Genomic DNA, 6,368 nt, shown 5'->3' with positions numbered 1-6,368 from the left:
ATACCTAACTCTAACCCTAAACCTAACCCTTGCCTAACCCTATTGCCTTCCAGGCAGCGCTGCCTTGAAGTCAACAGTGGGGACCCAAAATACCATATATCAATAATTGGGGTAACTGTACTGTGCTTAACTGCAGTGAAATTCCCCTGTATATGGTTGTACAGGTGTTGTGCCCTTACTTTTGGTTTATGCATGGCATTATGGGAGTCGTCACAATCACACATTTGGAGCAGGCAGCATTTAGCAATATTTGGAACATGGAAAATAAGTTGACTACTTCTTCTTCCAAATCAAGTTATCATTATTCACTTTACATTTGTTTCTCCAAAGAGCCCTTGATTGAATAATATCTCTATATAAACTGGATATGATCCAGTGTGGTGATGGTGATGATACCCGTGGTGAGTGATGCTGGTAAGTTGGTTTTATGGATAATGGGTAAATAAATACTACTCTCCTGTTCTTATCAGATTGTTATCACACACATGTGCTTACTCTGCAGCAACGCTAATGATTATCATAAAGAAGACTTATATTCGCGTAATTGGCTAATGTATGCAGGGTGCGATTCACAAATGTAATTAGATAGGCCTACCCCCCCCCCCCCCCCCCCCCCATCATACTTTTTAAAATGGTGTTTTGCCATAGCCTACTGTTTGATTGAAATTTCCATTTTATCTGAATCAATTAGTCTACATTTGTGAATGTAGGCCTAAGCTATGTGTCTCATAGATGCATTACTGTAATATAAAGTACCTGTTTCCTTAACAACAAATAGAGATTCTGCTGCAGAGAGAAACAATTCTCCCTTTAACCAGTCTTCAATGAGTGCGCCTAGTGAAACCGTGACGTCGGCGAGAGAGAGAGGGAGAGAGAGAGAGAGAGAGTGAGAACGAGAGAAAGAGAGCTAGCGTAGGACTCCGCTATCCACTGAAAAGCCCTCACTACTACGCTCAGGCGCTGTGCTCGGCAGGGACCAAACTACACTTGAAGTTCTCTTAGAAAACTTGAGGAGGATGCGTGTCTAAACAAACTCAAAAAACAGCGCCGCAGTACGGGATCACTCACACTTCTACAGCGGCTAATTGTCACTCCGCGCGTTTCTGGGAAGAGTTTGTATTGGATTTCACCTACTCGCTGGATTTTAGGGACAGTGACATTACATTAGATAATGAACAATCGGACGGGACTTCCAAAGGCCATCGTTCAGTCAATGTTCACCTCAGGTAAGAGTACGTTGGTGTAAACTGAATGTGCAAGTGGAATTGTGCGGGCTACTTCATGCCTCATATGCTTCTCTTTAGTTACTGATTTGTTTGCAAATTCATTCTCCCCTCTCTGGCAATTCTCTGTCAATAAACCCTTTAATGTATTTTGACGTTGACATTGTCTACGGTGACCTGTGTTAGCGCACCGTGTGTGCAGTGTTGTGGTATCGGTTAGCCGGTGCGCCAGGGATCAGTTTACCAGCCTGCCCTGTCGACACACAACAGCACGCGAGGGGTCAACAGCACCTTTCAACAGCGGTCTGCTTTAGTCGCGCTCTCTGCTGTGGTTGTCTCCATCCGCTGTTATACCAGTTGCCAAAACAATAAAATGAAACCTTTAAAAATATCTGTGGAAACGGAGGGTTGTTCTGAGCTTGCGCTTTGGAGCCATATAGTTCACTCTTGTGTGTGATAACTGAGAGCGACATTGAGTGAGTTAGGGAGAGTGTTTTCCTGCTCGGCTAGACCCACTCAGCCCGTTTTGATGAGCCTCGGGGAGACGAAAGGGACAGCGTACATCCCTCCTGTCTCTTCCTCAACTCTCTTATGCAACTGTTGACCCCGTCCCGTTCCATCGCTCACTTGTCTCTCGTGAGACAAAAGGGGAGAGAGAGGGTAGCGAGAGCTAATCCGGTTACCCGGGAGTGTTTGTATTGTGTTTGTGTGCACGCTGTCAACCGATGGAGGATTGCAGTATGTGTCCCATCGGCGCAGCAACGCGTTTGTGGGGAGGCATAACTTCTCCAAGACGTTTTATACCGCAGGTGGCGGTTTTTGGACACGCACGCGAGTAGGATCGAGTAACCAATTAAAATCCCTGGGGTTAGGACAATAACAGAGCGAGGCAGGAAATTCCTCTGTCGCAGTCCTCCGGGCACTGTCCCAAAGATGCACTGTCCAGTGTGCCGCTTGTCTGTAACCTACTTGTGACTCACCTTGTCCTTGTCCGTCACTGCCTCGCGGGGAACGGGAATTAATGTCGAGTGGCTGTCTGTCGGAGATGTGCCGCCTAAAATACTTGCCACATGTACATGAGACGGCACAATAGCAGTCCGGTTTCTCCCCCGGGTAGGCTTCTATTTCTGTGTGCCTGGACGCTGTAGCTTTTTTCCAAGATGCGTGTATGCGTGTGTGTGTGTGTTTGGGTGTGCGGGGCGTGGGGGGATATGCGTGCGAGCGCGTGCGCTCTCTCTCTCTCTGTATGTGTGTGTGTGTGTGTGTGTGTGTGCGCGCGGGCGCGCGTTTGTTTGTGTCACTAGGCTGACAACTCAAGATGCAAAAATGAAAGGGAGCGAGCGTGGGCTTTGACAAAATTAATATTTGAATGTCACAGACATGGAAATTATGAATATTACCAGTCAGTCCAACATACATCACAATCACATAGACCAGTACGCGCGCACACACACACACACACATACACATACAGAGAGAGAGAGAGAGAGAGAGAGAGAGAGAGAGAGAGAGAGAGAGAGAGAATTATTGACTTTTCGAACCGTTGGGTTTTCTTGACCATTGGCGCCAACGCATGTTCATTTGATTAACGGGATCAAATGAACCCCATGCATATGTGTTGAAATTCGACCACCCTGGCGATCACAGCGAAAACTTGCTGATATTTTGTGTTTTCTTTCCCCGTATCTGTTGTAAGAAAAAATAGAAGAAAAACAGGAAGGACACCACATTCGTCCAACAAGGCAACTGTGTCTTACTGTGGCCCGTCGTTATCACCTGTGGTGATCTGTTCATTTGCGTCACACACAGCTATAGCTTATCCGCATACAGGGCACATGTAGCAGTAATCAACGGCGGCGGCCACGGAGTGTAAGACACAGAAAGCGCATTTTTCCCCTTAGGAAAAATAAAACAATCTGATTACAGGCGCGCTTTACTCCAGATGGTTAGTAATGAGATTCTTAACTGAAAGTACCCCCCCCCCCCCCCCCCCCCTCCTCTCCTCCTGCGCTCTCGGCCTCGATGTCCTCTCTCGGGACTACGCTATTAGAACTGCGCCTGCGATTCGGTTCCAGAGCAGCTTGTGTTTGTGTGGTTTGAACACCGCTAATGTTTATCGCTATGCGAACCAACCAGTACTCCCTGCCAGCGTTTCCCACCTGAATCACTACTACTACTACTGCAACAGATCCCAGTCAGATTGCACGTGCGCACGCACACACATACACACACACACACACACACACACAAACACACACACACCAAACAATTAAATTAATTATTTTCTACACAGACTGACTGTATTTGCAGTACATGTGTGTTCATTAATGTGTTTTTATCATCATCATCAACAACATTATTATCCTTATTCACACTATCATCGTCATCTTCATTATCACTATCTCCATAATTATGTTGCATTGCCATATTGTTGACTATTTTGTTGGTCGTTCATTGTTGAAAGTACACTTAGGATTAACCTTGGGCAGATCTTTTAGGCTGTTGAGTGCAGTGTGTGCGTGTGTGTGTGTGTATTTTGGGCAACAGTGTGCTTATGGGTAATTTATATTTAGTATCAATATGAAACGCAGGCCCAACAAATATGATCATCATAATCAATATGACACCGCTGTCCTGACCTGTGGTGACCTCCCTCCCCGGTGGAGGTGGACCGTGTTTACCATGATTACCATCTCTCTCTAGGGGGCAGCCGTGGCCTACTGGTTAGGGCTATGGTCTTGTAACCGAAGGCTTGCCGGTTTGATCCCCGACCCCGAGTAGGAAAAATGTGGGCGGGGCAAGTGTTTGAGCACTGCTCTCCCATGCCCACATCCATGGCTGAAGTGTTCTTGAGCATGAACAAATATGATCATCACAATCAATATGACACCGCTGTCCTGACCTGTGGTGACCTCCCTGGCTGCCCACATCCACGGCTGAAGTGCCCTTGAGCATGAACATGACAGCACCTTGAGCATGAAAATGACAGCACCTAACCCCTCACTGCTCTGTGAGCTGCCGCTGTAGCAGGTGTGTGTGTGTGTGTGAGTATGATTGAGAGAGAAAGAGATGGAGAGAGAGAGAGTTTGTTTGTGTGTGTGTGTGATTGTGAGTGTAGCAGGCACTCACTGCTCCGGCACTGCAGGCACTGTAGCAGGCAGCTCACTGCTCCGGGTTAGTGTGCTTCACCTCCCTGTGTGTTCACTGTGTGCTGTGTGTGTGTTTCACTAATTCACGGATTGCAGATAAATGCAGAGACCAAATTTCCGTCACGGGATCAAAAGAGTATATATACTTATACTTACTTATTTAATGTTAAAGTAAAGTGTATTTAAGTTGTGTTGACCATCCATGATATCTAAGAAGTCAAAGGTAACGATCTGAATTTTTGGCCTATGACTGTGTGTGTGTGTGTGTGTGTGTTTGAATTGGTGAGTCACTTACTCTTTCAGTAGCAGTCAGTCTTTAATAAACATTGACCCACGCAGATGAAATGACCAGAGGGACATGATTTCTGTCGCATAATCAATATATCTACGCACACACACGCACACACACACACACACATCATGGTGTTTCACACTCTCCACTCATCTCCTCATGCCGGTCACACAGGAGCACGTATAAGCTATTACAGCCCTAATCTCCGATGCAGCTGCGGGGTGCAAATGTACTGCAAGGTCGGCTAGTGCAAAGTCACCGCTTGGTCAGAGCTTCCGCTTGTGGGGTCTGAGCTGATGATGTCGTCAAGCTGAGACACTCTTAGGCTCACACTGGTCAGAGGCTTCCGTGTGTGTGTGTGTGTGTGTGTGTGTGTGTGTTTGAGTAAGTGTATGTGTGAGTGTGTGTGTGTGTGTGTTCTCTTAGTGAACTCCTCAGAGGCTTACTCCTCAGAGTGCTTACATTGGACTAAAGTGAGGAAATGTCCTGTTAAAGTCAGACGAATTATGTCATCAAGAGCAGACAGTGTCAGCTGCTTCCGCGTGCGCACACGTGTGTGTGTGTGTGTGTGTGTGTGTGTGTGTGTGTGAGTGTGTGTGTGTGTGTGTGTGTGTGTGTGTGTCTGTGAAACAGACAAGTGAATGAAAGGGGGAGATAAAAAGAGAGAGAAAGAATCATAAATGTTCATAAATGATCCGCTCACTGCCTCTGTTCCCCAGTAGGAATCACTTATCGTAATTCCTTCCTAATACACACAAACACCAAAGCCAACCATTCTCACACACATACACATACACCTCATACAAATACTGTCATTTTCTCTCTCTTTCTCTTTCTCACTCAACACACACACAAAAACACACACACACACATTGTAATCAGCTGCAATAAAATCTGGCATATGAGCTCATCCATGGTTTAATGTAGTTTATGACAGCATGTTCATTTACTGTAAATAAAGTGAATTTAAAGAGTCATTAAATGGGGCTCATTACACTTTACTGCACTTTGGAATTACTCTGAGAGATACTGAATTGGTTGTCTATGTTATGTGTGTGTGTGTGTGTGTGTGTGTGTGTGTGTGTGTGTGTGTGTGTGTGTGTGAGTGTGTGCGTGTGTGTGTGTGTGTGTGTGTGTGCGTGCATGTATGTGTGTGTGCGTGTGTGCGTGTGTGTGTGTGTGTGCGTGTGTGTGCGTGTGTGTGTGTGCGTGTGTGCTCGTGCATGTATGTGTGTGTGTGCGTGTGTGTGTGCGTGTGTGTGCGTGTGTGTGTGTGCGTGGATGCTTCCAGTTTTTTCTCTTTGCTGGAAAATGCTCAAACAACTTCCTCCTCTTACTCACTTATTTTCTCAATTTACATCCTCCCTCTGTCTCTCCCTCTCCTCCCTCTCTCTTGTTCTCTCTCTCCCCTCTCCCTCTCCCCCCTCTCTCTTGTTCTCTCTCTCCCCCCTCTCCATCTCTCTCCCTCTCTCTTGTTCTCTCTCTCCCCTCTCCCTCTCCCCCCTCTCTCTTGTTCTCTCTCTCCCCTCTACCTCTCCCCCCCTCTCTCTTGTTCTCTCTCTCCCCTCTCCCTCTCCTCCCTCTCTCTTGTTCTCTCTCTCCCCTCTCCCTCTCCCCCCTCTCTCTTGTTCTCTCTCTCCCCCCTCTCCATCTCTCTCCCTCTCCTCCCTCTCTCTCTCCATCTCCTCCCTCTCTCTCTCATTC

At 46.8% G+C, this 6,368-nt stretch overlaps 1 protein-coding gene across 1 annotated transcript in view; it reads left to right on the top strand.

Annotated features, from left to right (window-relative positions):
* Positions 1-902: 902 nt before the first annotated feature.
* LOC121719464 (glucagon receptor-like) overlaps positions 903-6,368 on the top strand; it is a 73,410-nt gene continuing 67,944 nt past the window's right edge. The window contains exon 1 of the mRNA XM_042105127.1: positions 903-1,226. The gene's annotated coding sequence lies outside the window, so the exon portion shown is untranslated. The remainder of the gene's footprint in view (positions 1,227-6,368) is intronic.

The sequence above is a fragment of the Alosa sapidissima genome, chromosome 9, assembly GCF_018492685.1.
Source record: "Alosa sapidissima isolate fAloSap1 chromosome 9, fAloSap1.pri, whole genome shotgun sequence".
Taxonomy (NCBI): domain Eukaryota; kingdom Metazoa; phylum Chordata; class Actinopteri; order Clupeiformes; family Clupeidae; genus Alosa; species Alosa sapidissima.
This window is presented reverse-complemented; position numbering and strand designations above follow the sequence as displayed.